Below are 17,497 nucleotides of genomic sequence, written 5' to 3'. Positions count from 1 at the left end.
CTGAAAAGGGAGCCTTGGCAACTCTTTTGTAATCTCTTAGTCCTGAAAGGAAGTTCAACAACTGAAGCTAGAAGTGTGCAAGCCTTAATGCACCAGAGAGATCTGGCTTTCAATACGAATGCTGAGGTTTGGAGGATTATAGCCAACAGCAGCCACAGAGTCAGCAGCTTATTTCCAGTTCATGAACTCCATATGTAAGCTAGATTTCCACTCCGGGAAGGGAAGGGCTGAAGGGAAATAATTCAAGTTATCATGCCTTTGGGGTCTTTGTTTTCTTTCCTCCTCCCCCCCCCGCCAAGGCTGGCACATGTCACTAGGAGCAAAGCCAGTGCTAGACACAGAGCGTATCAAGTGACTAACCACCGATCACTGCCTGTTACTGGGGCCACAGGTGTGGAGGAATCCAAGAATGGGAAATGCAAACTTCTTGCATCAAAGGAAAGCAGGGTGGCTAATGCCAGCTGTTTTCCAAGTAATTTGGGGAAGGAAGTGGAAGAGTTAGCAGCAGCTAACTGGGGAGAATCCAGGATTTTTGCAAGCGCTGCTCCAGCAGGGTGGGTTTCAGAGACAACGCTGGCAGTTGGAACAAGAACATCTTGTTTTGAATAGCACACATCTGTCCTTTCTGTTGTTTTGATGAACGAAAGGGTCATTTCAACCGGAAATCACCAATGGGAGCTGTGCTTCAGACTGTGATTTTTTTCTATGCCTACAACTAATATGCAGAGATGGGAAATGATTTAAAACATGTAGCACTTTTAGGCAATACTTTAAAACAATCTCTGATTAATTCTTACAACGGGTCTAGAAAATGTTGCCTTTTTTCTCTTCTTATGCATTCTTACCCCAGCTGGGAAGCCTGATGCTGAGTTCCCATTGCTTGCCCAAGGCAAAGAGTGAGCTGCTGGTAGGGAAGAGTTTAGTAGTTAAAACTTCCCAGTTCTCAAGTTTATATTTAAGCCATCATAGCATGTCTCCCTTTCTCACTTAATTCATGTCTTTCCCTAACTGTTAACATGGACCTGATCTGGTGACATTCACACAGGATTACGTGACTCCAAGCAGTATTATTAATGCATGCGATTCTGTAGCTGGCCCAGACCAAGTGGTCCTTGAGCTCTACAAATCCCAGGGACTGAAGCCCCACAACATCTCTGTGAAGGGGTTTGCTCTGTAAGAGGGCTGAGTAATGAAGCAGGGAGTGTTTATGGGGCATGCTCATGGTCACACAGTAAGCCTGTAACAGATCTGGACACCAGCCATGGATGCCAGGATGTTCCCAGATGTTCCAGGAAAGCTCTGAGCCTTCGATCTACATTCAGCACAAGAGCACATTCTGCCTTTCTGTCAGTTCAGTTTTCAGCTGGAAATATTATCCACAAGAGGCATGGAAAAGATACAAGATGACAGTGTCCAGTGATCTTAGGCAACTTCCTCAAGGCTAGACATCCACACACAGAAATTCTGCAGAGCGAAGGGCAGTCAGGAGGGACTCCATTGTTTTAGTTCTCTAAACAAATTTTTGGGGGCTGTGTGCAGTTTAGCATTCGTGCCATTTAACCTTTTAACATTGTTAACTGTAGGTGCCAATAAACTCAATAAAGGAACATTTGAAATCAGTCTCACCTAACTGTAAAATCGATTCTAGCTGTCACAGCACAGTAAAATGCTACGGCTCCAGCCGTACTGTACGGCTTCAACTAGCTACACAAAAACACACACAGTGCTCTCTGAGATACTGCAGTCCTGCTAAAACAATTTTCATTAAATGCCACAAAGAGCTAAAGAGATTGTTATCCAGAAACAGAGAGAAAGTATTTAAATCACAGGGCTCTCATACTACAGATGTATTACCACTATTATTAGTGTTACAGAGACAGGCAGAGGTGCCATACGAAACGCAGGGGCACTGCACAAGGTGCTGTTCGTGTTTACAGAGTAACTTTTCATCCCCAATGAACTTCTGATCTCAGTGAACAAAACAGACCACATGTACTCTTACACTCATTGGCAGTGGAAAGTCAAGGCAGAGAGCTCCCATCAGACCTCCTCTCGGAGCTCCTGTCCCAGCACCATCTGACCTCCGAGTGAGTTAGAGCTTGCCTGCAAAGAGGAAATGATTGCCCAATAATCCGGGAGGTAAATCTAAATTACAATAGGTATTTCCTGCTAACTCCCTGAGTGGATACTGTATTACACACTAAGAACATCTTCTTGCAGTTAAGAGGATTACACTAAACCACATAAAGGCACTCGCTATTTATCATTTAACCACAGGCAAGAGATGCACCCAGCGCACAGGTGGGCACACCTGAGCTAGCTGATGAGCTGAAGTGTATTAGCACTGCAAAGATCCTGGGTACTCACTTGGACCCTTGAAGCCCACGCTTTTAAAGCAAAGCCTTCAGAGCCATGAAGGAGCAGCCCTTGAGCTTTCAGAGCTAGAGTAAGTATACAGAGAAATGCTACTCTAAACCGTTAGCTGCTAAAGATGTTTTTGTTTAAGCCAAGTATTCGTTCCTTCACAGTCCATTATCTGACTGGCCTCAGCTACATCTAATAGCTCCACTGAGGAAAGAAAACAGGAACTGGAAGAAGAGCGCTGTGTGCGAGTGGGGCTGGTTTTAGGAATTTAACCCCTGCACAACGAGCCGTTCTCTTCAACGCGGCGTCGCATGGCATCCAGCCGCTCTTCAGCTCTGACCCTCCCCAGTCTCTTCCAAACGCCATCTCCATCTACCGCACTCCTGAAACAACGCCAGGAGGACGTGCAGCGCACATGACACTCTGCACTCAAACAACAGCGGGGATGTTTGGGCTTCTGGCTCCAGAGCAAACCCTTTCTTTTCCTTAAGGATATGTCCAAACAGTATTTCGCTAGCAGACACAATCTTCTGCTCAAACTCAAGGCAGCCAGCTACAAGCCAAACCGATAGCTCCATCCTTGTTCATCTGTGTCCTCAATCATGGTGCTCATTTGGCTATGGCCTCTTCCCTCTTGTCTTCCCATAGAAGAAACTGCAGCTCAGGAAGGGAAGGGCTTTAAGCTCAGGCTAATAAACTCAGCAGGAGAAAGCAGAGTGCAAACTCTGCCCTCCCCTATCAGCAACTCCTCACCCTACAGCGAAGAAACATGAAGCTGCTGCTAACTCTTGAATGCTCATCCCACAGGGAACATATTTCTCCCACATTTCTCGGGAATTACTCCTACACAGCCTCAACACAAAAAATCCTGGGAGACACTGACACCCACATATATCCTCACCTTCCCAGAGGCAAGTACAGAAACCCCGAGGTCGGGAGCATAGCTTTGCTGCAGTGGCTGTTCAGATTGGGCTTCCAGCCTCCCAGATGAGCTGCACAACGAAGACAAGGATCTGGATATATCTGCGGATATATTCTTCTGCTCTGGCACTGCAACGTTCGGCAGCAGGACGGCTGTACTCCTCCCCCTGCTCTGCCACCGACTCCACACGCCAGGCCTAAGCCACTAAACACCCACGGCCAAATCTGAACCCGAGCTGCTGAACCAGAGTGCCAGTGCTCAGCTGAGAGGGATCCCCTGTGCCTGCAGCTCTCAGCAACTTCCATCTGTTTGGGGTTTTCAGGACCTCTGAGACCAGATATCCCCAACCAGGCATCCAAAAATGGAGGCTGCACCTAATTAACCTTTCTGAGGAAACCAAGCCACGTCCTCTGTTGCTCTGCAAGATCAGAGTACAACTGTATTCATTTTAGTAACAGCCGTGCCTATTAATACAACGTGGGGACGTTGTGTATTGGCCCTAATCTCTCTCTGTTTCACTTTATCCTGCTCTAAAATGGAAATAAATAATACCCACACAGCATGGCAAAGCACTTTGTAATCCCCAAATGAAGGGTTCTGTAGGTGTGAAGTATTCGTACGATGTATTTATTTCTGCACTGCCAAAAAGCTTGCTGCTGCGTTCCCCGACTGCATTTAGCACACCTCTCCGCCGTGCAGATCTGAAGCAGACAGCAGGGAAAGGAATGCTGTGATAATCAACTCCAAATCCCGCAATCTATTTGTTCTACTAATTAAAGGAATATTTACTCAGGAAGCAGGTTTACCCTAGATGAATAGTTTCTAAGAACAAATATGATTTAATTATGTGTAGATGCAAGAAGCATACTGCACATTAAGAAGATTAATTTATGCTCACTAAAAATACAGGCAAAATTGGTGCTTGGCTAGTAATTTTCTGTGTTGGAGAAAAGAAAGGGTAAGAAAGGGCTCAGAGTTGTCTGCTTTAGAAGCTTATTTAAAAGGGATGTGCATTTCTTTATTTAAAAAACAGAGTAAGTCTTCTGCATAAGATAATTTCATGTCTTCACTGCATCTTATATATAAATTGTACTCCTGACAGGGGCCAAGGCAGCGAGCTGGCCGCTGCAGAAGAGTGCGGTGGCGAGACATGGACTTGCGGCATATTCCACCCCTCTGTTCCTCTCCTGTAATGAATACCAGAGGCAGCGTGGCTGCAGGAAAGCATGGAGGCAACCTGCAACATGAGCTATGTGGAAGCTTTGCTTTAGCAACAGCTATTTCCTTTAATAAACAAGATGGACTTCAAGTCTATGGAAGATGAGAGGCAGCGGATGAGCAGAAGACTATAGAAAAAGTCCTGGTGGGGCTTCAAACACCAAGACAGCAACTTTGAACTGAATCCATGGATTATAGCATACAGAGCATATTGCTTTTGTTACTGAAAAAGCTGATACAGAAAAGGAAAACAATATTTTGATATCAAACTATTTTTTCAAAATTGTTCATTTGATGAGAGTGTCGATAAAGAAAAGTTTTAGGTTTTGTTAACAGTTACCGTAAGGATCCATAAGGTATCCATCAACACAATGTTTGGACAATGTTTGGTCTTGCTTTATAAGAAAAAATAATTTCCCAGAAAGAGGAGGGAATATTTCAAGGCCTTTCTGCCTCAACATAAAGAATTAATCATATTTCTGCTGTCAAATAAGAAGACACTGCAAGTGCAGGACTCCCATACAGAGCCTCCCGCTATGAGCTCAGACACATGACATAACTTCTCTTTGCCTCAGCTTCTTCCCTGGTAAAAAGGAAATTTGTTTGCTTAGGGATTATAAAGGACCATACAGTGGGTTTGATACGTTACAGCTGGAAGAGGCTCAAGGACAAAATCACAGAACAACTTTTTTGTTCATTTCTTCTTCCCGGCTTTTCCATGTGCTACCAAATGTAGCAGAGCAAGATGGTTCTGGTTGATTCTTATCTTTCTTCTTAATGCTCGCTTCCATTTTCCTGCACAAGCTTCCTCCCTTTGCAACATCCATGAAAAACAAGAAGAATTTACTGGCAGGCCACCACGCTTCAGTTTGCTGTTACCACCTGGTTTCACACCAGCCAGAAAGCTGGCTGCTCCTGTTTGCTCCTGTGTCTGCAAGCATGTAGAAGGCTTCAACTCTCTCAGACACAGACATCTGCCTGCAAGTAAAGCTTTCTAGCAGGCTTGCTGAGATGGCATGTAGCTAGGCTTGTAGGTGAAAATTCAGAGATGAATATATTTTAGGCACATCCGATGGCATTCTCCAGTTCCTACCAAGGTTTGGCTACAGCTGAGTTCAGCCAAACCCGCGATCAGTTGAATGGGGTAGGTACACTTGATCCTGTCTTAGGGCAGGGGGATGGACCAGATAACCCTCCTCCGTCTGTTCTGTGAAAGTGAAAGGCCACCCAGATTTTAAATTACTGTCTGACTGATTATCAGATGCAGCCCAATATTCTGTTACAATGTTTAAATCTCAGCCTTTAAAAAGATACAAAACAGAAACTTAGAGGGATGTGGGAGAAAGGAAACAGCCTTCTGAAACCCTCCGTGAAACAGAGGTACTAGCAAAATACAAAGTGCTCTGTAGCTTTTGGGAAATTAATAGCAGCCCATTTTTACCAAATAAATGCTGTTGTAGCTGAAACAACACAGATTGCAGACACATTTGTAGCTTTCTATCTTACAGGAGAAGCCAAAGTTTTCAGGGAAAGATCTTCCTACATCAGTCTGCTTTGAAGTGCTTCCTACAATCATGATAATCTGTTCCAGAAACTGGTCATAATAGAAAACACCATTTCAAAGCAGCCTACAAAGCACATTTCCAAAAATGCCTTCAGTTACACCTCTATTGCAAGTATGCCACTGAGCCATTTACTCTTTCATCAGAGAAAGTTGGCTGCAATAAGCACGATTTTTTCCCGATCTCCTGCCTTTTAATCATGTCTATCAAGTCATTGTAACTGCGAGGCGTTCGCTCTGCTATTCAAAACAAATAGATGCCTAAATTATACTGTTGCATTTTAAAGAGGCACTGTCAGGTTGAAAACTCATGCGGTCCTGACTCAGGTGATATGCCGAATTCAAAAGGAAGTCATCCTTGGTAAGAACTGCAAGATATGTATACTTCTTTTTTCAGGGAAATCAGATTTTAACTTGTGTAAATGGAGGTTTTCCTACCGATGTCCTTTGATGCAGGATCAGGCCCTCACCTCTGACAAAATTACCTTAGACCATTAGAACTGCAGACATCAAATGATTTCCAAATCTTTATATAATCCAATAAGGCCCTGATTTTACCAGATAGAAGTCTGCCACATAAATAATTCCACTGGCTCAGCTCCTTGTGATAACTTCACTGAAGCACTTCTGTATTTCATTTGGTCTGTTTGTGGTGAGAAGTCTCACTCAACCCAAGTAAACACTTCCGAGATTTCTTGCTTCCTCAGTTGAATCAGCTTGGGAAAAGAAAAAAAACAGCCTCATTATTTTACTTCTGTTTCTAATCAATTACTTTTGCATCTTATGCTAAAACATTTGGGAAGCTTAAAATTCAGCATAAATAGGAATTTTGTTGTTGTTTAGGGTTTTGTTTCAATTAAAACTGAAAATGCTTTTCTTATGGTTACGTTTTGCAACAGCATAATCTTGCACATCTAATTCGGGAGAGTGCCTCCGGCCCAACAGCATCCCTACACAATTCTTTCCCTTAGGCAGAAACTCATCTCCGAGTCTCCAGACTCACATGTTAGCCCTCAGTTAGCCAAGCACAACTGCAGGTCTTCAGCGAGGTTGCACTAGTGTAATTGAGAGTGGAATTGGGCTCTTGCACTTTTCATGGCAGCCCAGGCCCTTGGAGAGCTTTGCAAATGAATAGCAGGGTAGGCTGCCAGAAAACAAAAAGTTTTCATTAAATGATAACATCTTTCCAAACTAAAAACAGAAACTGTGTTACTTACAGGAAGGGTCTAGTCCTCCCAGATCACAATTATCGCAGCTCAGGTTTGTGCAGCCCAGCCGTACTCGAGTATAACTTCAGGAAACAGTTTAAGAACGTTTGCCCTGTGTTAGGAGTCAAGAGCTCAGGCCAGTGAATTCTCATTCACAGGTCATTTCACCGAAACAAGTAACACTTCAGGCACTCACACAGACTGCGAAAGCGAGTCCCGTTCTGCAGGATCACATCTCTGGGATGGCTGCTTCACCAGCAATCCAGACCAAGCTCTGCTCTCAGTTCAGCTTAATACATCTCCTTTCTCTCTGCCTACCTCACGGCACTCCTGAGCAAAAGAACGAGTCTGCCTATGCCTGAGCGAAGCACAGACAGATGTTTCGAAATTTTCCCGCAGACAGTGTCTCTGATACAACGCTGCTTTGATTTACAAGCACTACTGCTGCCGCGGTCCTTGCTTACCTCCCAGCCATCCTCCTCTGCCAGTAAAAACCCGCTGCTGTCTTTTAACACTGCAGCTACTCCAGTCCTTCCCCAGACATGCATCACTTCACCTCGCACCAGGCTCCTCGCGCCAGAAGCCTCTGTAGCACCAAGTCTCTTTTTTGCCTTCCAACTTCATCCGCTCGCTCGTCCTCGTCCCTCACCCTCCTGCCACCCGCTCAGTCCTGCTCTGCCACCTCCGCCGTTCAGTTCGGCCAAGCCCCTGCACTTCTGTCAGCACTGCGCCATCCTCTTCAGCCAGCAACGTCCTTAGGAAGCATTCAGAGAGCAGCCACAAGGCTGACAGAAAGACCGCAAAACCTCAGCAGAATCCAGTATCATGCTGAAGTAACACTGAGAAATTATGAGCTGACTTGACTGCCATTCACAAGCACTTCCACTACAAGGAAGAAAACACGATGCTCTGGTCTCCAGGTGAGGGCATAACAAGACCCAGGGGCTAGCGACCGACGGAAACCAAGAGGCCAGGTAACTGTGAGGGCTGCTGCATTTTGAACACCTAACTGTGGGATGCTCTCCACCTTTGGAAATGCTGAATTCAAAACTAGATGCTCGTTTAGAAGAGATGACCAGCTTGAACAAGAATCAGCTCGGGGAAGTCCTGTGGCTTCAGGGAGGACAGCTAAAACGGATGAAAGCACTTGTTTGGGCATTGCCGTCCGTGACTGCGGGAAGAGGGACTGAGATGTGGAAGAATCCCGGGAATCAAAAACAAAATGTAAACCAAAGGGTGAAATGCTAAAAGCCCTGGTTCCTGTGTGTCCTCTCACAGTCAGCATGTCACTCAGGCGAGTACAGACCAAGTGACCACAGGAAAGCCGCCGCTTCCCCCAAGCATGCCACTTGCAAACCTGCCAGCGGGTTTTCAACGACCAGTCTGAGCTTTGTCAACCTTGATACATTTTCTCTTTATAGAACTGAGGATGAAATGTAACTTTGAGAGTAACCCTGTCCAGTTCTCTTCTCAGCTAATTCGGTGTCCTGGATGCCTTAGCTTATGAACTTTACACCGGAGCTGCTCAGCGAGGAAGGATGGCACTGCAGCTTCAGCCATCTCAAAACAAGCTCATGCCAGCTAGTCTCAGTAGTGCCATCATTATCCGTGAAACTGCGCTCAAATGAAGAATCAATAAATACATATGAAGAAGAAATTTAGGGAGAAAACAAAGTGCCATTAGCATTCCAGGAGTATAATAAACTCGTAATTCTCCAAGGCAAAGCAGTGAAGCCTGGATTTGCAAAGCAACCACAGACAAGGAGGTGTGCAAATCTCATTTCAAATATAAGTTGTTTTAATATTTCAAAGACACATTAGAGGGAACACATAGCATTAGCAATTTCATGTTTTGTATTCCTGACGTACAGTCCTAGACAAATACAGAAGATATCTAGTAAATTACTCTCTCAGGAACAATTTCTGTTGGTTAAGGGGGGAAATGTTAAATTTAAAAGATGTTGATCATTTGCTTTTGTTTTAATTCAATCTACATAGATGCATGTGTGCACATATATATGAAAATACAGAATGCAGGAATGATCCTTAGTCTACCTTTAAAATGTTGGGACAAATTGCATATATGCTATCAGGGTATTTTTTTCCTCAAATTAGTCACACTAACTGGAACCGCTCAGGAGAGCAAAAGATTTGCAACAACAAGTTACCTACTAGCAATGCTTAGCAAACGGCACAAGACTAGGGCTCTGACCCAGAAAAACAATGAGCTGAAACATTTAATTGATAGGACTTAAGTACATATTTATAATTAAGCATGTGAGTAAGTGTTGTCAGGGATTGTAACCTTACCCCTGCCACTAACTCACCGTATGACCTTGCGCAAGCTACAGAAGACCAGGCCTTTCAGAGACCTCAAAGCCAAGTTCCTACTGATTTCAATCACTGGCAATCCTGCCTGGCACCTACCTGCATCTTGCTGTTTCATGGCAACTTTAACAGTTGAGCCCTACATTCTCCAAGCCATAGTCCTTCATACTTCAGTTTCTCTCCCTGGTGACTATTACTTCTAACTGCATAGCAAAGCTATCAAAACAGCAAATAAGGGTAAGTTGTTCTGTCCTATCACTTTATTATCCTCACAAAGCAGGAACTGTGGAATCGTTCCTAATTTATATTACGTGCTACTTGACATCATCCTTCACCTGTATTGGATGAGCACCTCGGAGTGCCCAAGTTACAGAGCTGAGTCCTATCTTGCTCATGTCAAATAAAGTGTATATCCTTCAACTGTTTCATCCGACCACAAGTCAGTAATGTTGTTCTCTCTGCTGTCTTTTATTTTAAATAGGTGGTTACTAGCTGCAATTACAACTGAAAGTTAGGCTGTCTTAGACTGGAGGAATACTTCGCATGTAGGCAGAAAATGAGTTTCAGCTTTGGGTTTTTAATGAAAATGCCCTTCAGATGTACAGCGGACCCCCAAAAGGTCAGAGAGTGGAATATTATGTGATTTATAAATATACACTGATTGCTCTGTCCAAACCATGTGTTTGAAAATCTCCTTCTGGCAGACAATCATTTTCAATCAGGAAGAGGGAACAGAGGAAGGAACGTGAGGCAGGGCAGGGGGATCTGCAATCACTCTAACAAACTCTGGAGAACTAGCTAAATCTGCCTTCCCTTCGTTACATACAGGCTCCAAAACGCGTCTCTGCCTGCTTTCCTGAATTTACTATATTATCCTGTCAAACTGAATTATACAGAATGAACTTCCTACCCTTTTCTTTCTTGTCTTTTCTTCCCTAATCTCTGCTCTTTTGTAAATCAGCACTGTAAGAGATAAATAAGTGACCCTTAGCCGAAACTGCAGGCTAAACAGCTTACACGTGGCCAGGAAACAGAGCAAAGCAATTAAACCTGCACTACAGGCCATGCATAGTCAGCATCCTCCTGCCTCAGGAGGCCGGCCCGAAAGTGGTCCCAGACTTAGTTCCTAATCCTGCATCCGACCTGCGCAGATGGTCCCAGCGCCCACGCAAAGCCCCCTTGAAGTTACTCCGAATTGACACAAGCAGGTAAGCTCCCCGGGCCAGACCCTGCTGCAAGACCGGGGACTCAGCCGAGTCCGGATCCCGAGTTTGTTTGCTGTCCCTTGAGAGGACATGCAGCATCTTCCTCTTTCTCACCTGCTACTCATAACTGTCCCGGCTGCGTTTTGGAACCGCAAACATGATCTGTAAGGCAGAGCACTTCTCTACCATGCAAGAAATTTTCATGCTGTTACGCTTTCAAATCAAGTTAAACCTACTTTTTTTTCATTTTCACTCCACATCAGGAACCTGTATGAGGTTTGCACTTGAAATGAAAAATACCACTTCTAAAATGACAAACACTGAACACAGACCGTTTGTTACCACGAAAAACCCTCTCTGTCTACAGAGGAGCATAATTCATTCACTGATACGCGCACCCACATTTACTCCAGGGAGTTTCACAAATTCACATGCACTCCCAGCACTAAATTTTGCATTTCAATCTAGGCATTAGCTATAAAAGACGTGTAAAATCTTATGTAGTCAGACAGAAGCAGTTCCCTATTGGCTACATAATAAGCATCTTAGGTGGCTCCAGCATATAAAATTATTCCAAAAGGGGTGTGGAAAAAATTACACTGCATAAATTGATTCCAGATCCACCTGTTGCAGGTGCCAGCAAATATATTTTGCTAAGCCATCTGCTTGTCTTAAAAGCTAACCGTTTTTGAAGACTATGGCACAAGCAATCTGAAAAATACACAAACTTCAAAAGCACAAACCCTTAAACAGCAAAGGGCTTATAGATCATCCAGCTAGGACTTAGCCGGCTGTTCTGCAGGGCTGGAGACAGCATCTCTGCTTAACATCTCATCATACCCAGCACAAGGGTATTTCTTCCACAGCACCGAGGGTTCAAGGCTACTGTGGGACCCATTTTGCAGGATCAGATCCTCTCATGCTCTTCCCAATTTTGGAGGCTGCTTCATGGAGCTGAAGTTACGATTAAGCCCTTGGAGTGCAGCACAACACTGGGCAGAGATAAAACAGATTACTATGATCCTGCTCTGCAGGTTGCGATGTCCCAGCTGGTCACATGTTGCCGCACAAAGGATAAAGTCAAACCTTCGAACCTGGTACTCTGTGACTTCTTTGGCTTCCTGCAGTAACCTCATACAGAGGACATGATGTATTGAGACGAGCTGAGTTCGGGAGCATTGAGGCTGCTCTACAAAGCAAGTGACCCAGGGAGGTAAGGCACTGCTCAAGTTTGTGTTTCTTGGGTCTGATCAGGTAGGGTGATCATCCCAGGAGTTGCTTTCACAGGGGTCACCAGCATGCAGCATCTGGCAAGATCAAGCTCCTTCAAAACAGCTTATGGGAAGAAAATACCCTGCGTTCACTCCACGAATGACCACTTACTGAAAAACACTGAAATTACATAGTCCTATTATAACTCCCAACGTGTTCACAATTGATTTGGGGATTAAGCCTAGCAATCAGCATGTTTGCTTGTGATCTCATTTAAAGCCCACTGAAAAGTAAATAAAGACACAGCAGTCCCTAACCGACACGGCACTTTGGCATACGCTTAATTTTAAGCATATGAGTAACCCTGTCACCAATTCATAGTTACGTGAAGTTCGACAACATCCCTCACATACAAATTCCCTGCCAGATTTATTGTGCTCTGAAACAAGAAAAAACATTTAGTGTGTAGATACACACTTGACAACAGTAATATTTCCAAAGTCTCATTACTCGCACACTCGCTCATCATCAGAAAATCACTTTGAGCTTCAGAATATTTTACATGGGCCTTCAAAATGAGTGCTTTACATGAGCGCGGAAGCGGAGAGGCAACTTTAGGAGTTGCAGTGCTGTAGTCAGGGAGACTTTATATGCTGAAAGCCACAGTTGTGCCTCCACAGCTTTGCTGCACTTTGCTCAATTTGAGCCTGGGGTAGGGAATAACTGCTGCCACACAGTATTTTTTTGCACAACTTTGAGAACAGAGGCGAAACAAACACTAAGACTAACGATACTTGAAGAATAATCTGCAGCAAGCGAGGCACTGTCCACGCAAGCCGCACGCACAGCTACCTGTGGAAGTCTTGTGTCTCCCATTCAGATAGCTCCCGCCAAAGCTAATGAAAATTGCCGTCATGGACAGAGACGGGATGTGTCCTGGTGCCGGGTAGGCCAGAAGAGTCAGCAGTGCACATTTTAAAAGGAAAAGAAACAGTGACCTACAATAAGACTACATTTCCCTGACACCCCCTTCACTAAGTTTTTTCCTCCCTAAAAATAGAAAAGGCCGCAGAACAGCAGCAAAACAATGTTATCTGATTCCCAAAGGCAACAACAGTCATATTCAAACACAGTCCTTTTCAAGGCGGAATAGTGCTCTAATCCTCCAGGATCGCCTCCTGGACATCGGAAGGACGCAACCTAGAACAGCGGCCATCCACCTTCGCAGTGCGCAGGCCATGAGAGCCAAGTCCATCACTTAGGACCTATGTGGCCAATCTCAACGGGACTCCATACCCCGTATCTGCTGTACATTGAACAGCAGTGAATCTCATCCTCAGTGAGCCATTCCCAGTTGCCTCCACCGTTACCTGTATTTGATTACATTTCTCTTCTTCAGTTTGACACCAGAAGTTGTACACTATCTGAAGCAAGGCAAAATGGATTACAGACGTGAGACTGGACTGCAACTCAATTCTGGATCCCCCCACTGCTCCGGTAGTGTGACATCCTCCACATTATCACGGGGGACTCCATACTCCTTACCACGTCCCCGCTCTCGCAGGGCTGCTCTGTACTTGCCACTGCAGTTCTTGCCGTGAAGGCAGCACACAACACCCAGGAGACCTGGCAAAGACGGAGTCGGTGCACGGCTTCCTGATGAGAGATCCTCTGTAAAACTACCCATGGCTCTCAGTAAAAAATTAACTAAGAGGCCCTACTCTAATGCTTCCAAGCATCTAGATAAAGAAAAGGTGAAAAGGCTTTTAAATGCATTCTACAAGCGATATTTCATAAGCCTGATCAATATATTTCCCTAGGCTGGAAACAAATGAGTTCTCAAACGAAGTTAAATTTAACAAAGTAAACATCTATTTTTCTCACTATAGAAAGCAGTGATGCCAGTTCCTTAGAGGGCATTTGTACGCACTGCAATCCAAACCCAGGGCTCCACCACACTCTCTGTGAGATCAGGGGAGCTCTGCTGTGTACTCCGTAAGAGCAGGTTAAGGTTACTGCTGCCAGACTACTTAGCGTGAACAAAAGTAGCTCTGCAATCACATAGTATTGTCCTTAACTTCCCAGATTTCACTGCTCCAACGGGCATATGGAAGTGATGCAACCATGAAGTAAAACTAATGAGAGCTTTGATCCTGCAGCTTTTACTCAGTTAGGTAGCAACAGCAAAGTCTTTCTGACTAAGGGCTACCAGATAACATCCCAAATTCCCAGATCCTAGCAGGACTAGTACACAGCCAGGACTCCAGGCAGGAAAGCAGGCGCACAGCGCATCGCTTTGAGGCATTGTTTGATACTGCCCCCTTTTGCCAAACAGCAAGTCAACAGCCTAGACTTTACACTAAAACTTTTCATATCATGTATTTGTTTTCAGTAAAACATATTAATGCAGATGGTCTTATTTAACCCTCGCGTGACTGCTCACGTGGTTATTAACCCTGACTATAAGAGAAATGTATCGTTCAAGCCGTATTTAAAGCCATGGCGTGACTGCTCGTCAGGAGCGGACCCTCTCAGTCCAAACCAAGCAGGAGTTGTACAACCGCCCTCAAGCCAAGTTACATGAAAGCAAAGAGTCCCGAGCCTGGGAGCATGCTCCCCCACGCCAGCCATCCGTCTGGAGAAGGAAGGGCAACCCAAGCAGACCACCAAAGCCATTTCACCCGGGCACTTGTTTCATCTCACTACGAAGCGGCACCTGCATCGCATCTGTCGGTCCGTACACACTCCCAGCGAGCCCGTCTCCACACCGGGTCCGCATCGGGGCCACCCTGCTGACAGCCGCTCCCCGCACAGCCCCCGGCCCCCGTGCCACCCTCCTCCAGCCCTTTGTCTTCGGGGCTGCTCTCACCCCCCGCCGCAGCGGCCCCCGGCCCCACGGCCCTGTGTGGGGCGGCAGGGAGGTCGCGGGGGCAGCCACCACCACCGCCAGCCCGGGGCACAAACAAAGCAAGCACCTACACTCTGAACGGCGGGTCCCCCCACACCCCGCCTTGACTTCAGGATTAACATGTCCCTGACAGGGGAGGACAAAAACTTAATCTCTCCGAGGAAAGAAAGAAAGAGAGGGAAAACAAGGAGAAACTGCCTGCACACTGCCGACACAGCAAACGGCACAGCACGAAACGCCGCGCTCCCCTGCTGCAGCCCGCCTTGTGCACACTCTGCTCATCACCCAGTCCCGTTCGAATGGGAAAGTTTTAGTCCAAAAGGGAGAAAACATGAAACAAAACCCAAGACATGGGTGATTTAAGTTAAAAACTCTATGGAAAAGCCCAGGTAATCCGGGTGGTTATCAGCAGGGTTTTTCTTGTTCCTGTTGCCTCCTCCTCTGCAGGCTATCACCAGAGTTTTCTCCCTCGGGTGCTTGCAGACTGCACACACCGGAGAGCACTTCTCCAGGCGAGCAGTTTGCTCCAGCTGCTCTCACTCCTCCTCGCCTCCGCTCACCCGGCGTCTCTGCTGTTCTCAGAGAGCAGCCAGGATCGAAGCCCGCTGCAACTTTTAGCTCGGCTGGGTTTTATTGTGCTCGCAGCGCAGCCAGCCTGGGGTCCTAGCCCACCACCGAACCCATCCGGCAGCACCGAGAGCTGAGCTCCCGCCGTCCAGTGTCATTTGGGAAAGAGGTAGTTTGTGTAATGAGGGGGGAACAGTGGCACGAGAGATGAAACTTGACTGGGATCCCAAACCAACACACCCATACATAAATAGTCCAAAAGGAAAAAAAAAAAAAGCCCAGACCCAGGACCTGGCATCCCCCATGTTTGGAGACCTTTTTTAAAGACAGGAAATGGTCCAGGAGTCCAAACCGAGCCAAGAGTGAACCTGTGAGAGGCAGCGACTCCGCCGTGCCCCCGCTCCAGCTGCGGCCCCGCGGCGGCGGCTCCGGGGCGCCCGGCACACACCGCTGCCGCTCCCGCCGGGCGCAGCGCACCGGGGGCTCCGGCCGCCCGCGCCAGCCGATGCCGCGGCCAGGGAAGAGGGATCTCCAACTGCTGGTGCGGGCGCTGGAGCCGGAGGAGCAAAGGTTGGCCCCGGGCATCCCCCCGCGAGCGCCTGACAACACCCGGAGCTAGGGAGCCGCGCGAGGCTCGCTGCCTCCCTCTCCCTCTCCCCTTCGCTTTTGATCTCCATCAGGACGTGAGCTGCAATTTAATGGGCCGCCCCTACCACAAAGACAAATTACCACCCGGAAAAAAAATCGTTGATATCCCTCCGTGGAGGCTCCCCGGCTCCCCACCGCGGCACCCCCTCCCTCCCCCCGCGCGGCTCGGCGGGCGTGCGGGGCGGCGGGACGGCGGCGGCAAGCGCAAGGCGGCAGAAATCGCCCCCGCCGCCGCCTCCCAGCGCTGCCCCCCCGGCGCTGCCGGCACGGCCCCGCACGCCCGTCTCCCCGGGCCGGGGGGCGGCACGCCGGCCGCACACGCACCCGCCGCACGGAGCCCGGCGCCTCCCGCGGCGGCGCCCCGCGCCCCCGCCGGCTCGGGAAGTTTGCGGCCCCCCCGGCCCGGCCCCCCGCCGCCGCGCTGCGCTTACGGGAGTCGCCGCCGGGCTCGCGGCGCGGTGCGGGGCTCAGGGGCGCATGGCGCGGCGGCAGGAGCGGAGCGCAGCGCAGCGGAGCGGCCGGCGGCCCCGGCCGGCGCTCAGGCGGCGCCGCCACGGGCCATGCGAGCGGCGGCGGGCGGCGGCGGCGCGGCGCGGCCGGAGTTGGGAGCCGAGCGCGCCCCGTCCCTGCGCCGCGTCGCGCAGGCGGCTGCTCCCAGCACGGCTCCAACTCTTTCCATCGGAGCCCGCGGGGGAGGAGGGAGGGGAGGAGGAGGAGGAGGAGGAGGAGGAGGGGAGGGAGGGAGGGACGGACGGAGGAGGGAGCTAGCGGCTGGCAGCCCCAACTCGCACTGATGTCAACTAATATATTCAAAGTTCAACAGGGCATTTCTGTGCAGGCGCATGGCCCCCGCCGCCCGCCCCGGAGCGCGGCGGGGCCGGGGAGTTCAGCGGGGCCGGGGAGCGCGGCGGGGTGCGGTGGGGCGCGGCGGGGCTGGGAGCACGGGAGCACGGGTGCACGGCGGGGCCGGGGGAGCACGGCGGGGCCGGGGAGCGCGGCGGGGTGCGGGAGCGCGGCGGGGCCGAGGGGAGCGCGGCGGGGCCCCTTGCAGCGGGCGGGGGCGGCGGGGCTGCGCCCGGGGCCGCGCCGTGCTGGGCCGGGCAGGTTCAAGTGCGGCGGCGGCGGCGGGCAGAGCCGGCGGGGGGGAGGCGGCAGGCGAGGGCGAGAAGAGCCCCGCGGGGGGAGCGCTGCGCTCCCGGCGCCCCTCTCCCCTCGGCGGGGAGGGCCGGGGATCGGGGGGGCGGCGAGCCCAGCGCGCCGGGGCCGCCCGGGCCTGGATGGGCGGCGGGGCGGCGGCGGCGGCGCTCGGTGGCGGCGGCGCTTTAGCGGCAGCCGGGGGAGGCGGGACTGGTCGCC

At 48.9% G+C, this 17,497-nt stretch overlaps 1 protein-coding gene across 3 annotated transcripts in view; it reads right to left on the bottom strand.

The window, feature by feature from the left end:
* SEMA5B (semaphorin 5B) overlaps nt 1-16,835 on the bottom strand; it is a 273,437-nt gene extending 256,602 nt beyond the window's left edge. Inside the window, exon 1 of one of the 3 annotated variants that reach the window (XM_064514705.1) lies at nt 16,573-16,835. The gene's annotated coding sequence lies outside the window, so the exon portion shown is untranslated. The remainder of the gene's footprint in view (nt 1-16,572) is intronic. The other 2 variants (XM_064514704.1, XM_064514702.1) reach the window with 2 other exon arrangements.
* Between the last annotated feature and the right edge of the window lie 662 nt (nt 16,836-17,497).

This window comes from Dromaius novaehollandiae, chromosome 7 (assembly GCF_036370855.1).
Source record: "Dromaius novaehollandiae isolate bDroNov1 chromosome 7, bDroNov1.hap1, whole genome shotgun sequence".
NCBI lineage: Eukaryota > Metazoa > Chordata > Aves > Casuariiformes > Dromaiidae > Dromaius > Dromaius novaehollandiae.
This window is presented reverse-complemented; position numbering and strand designations above follow the sequence as displayed.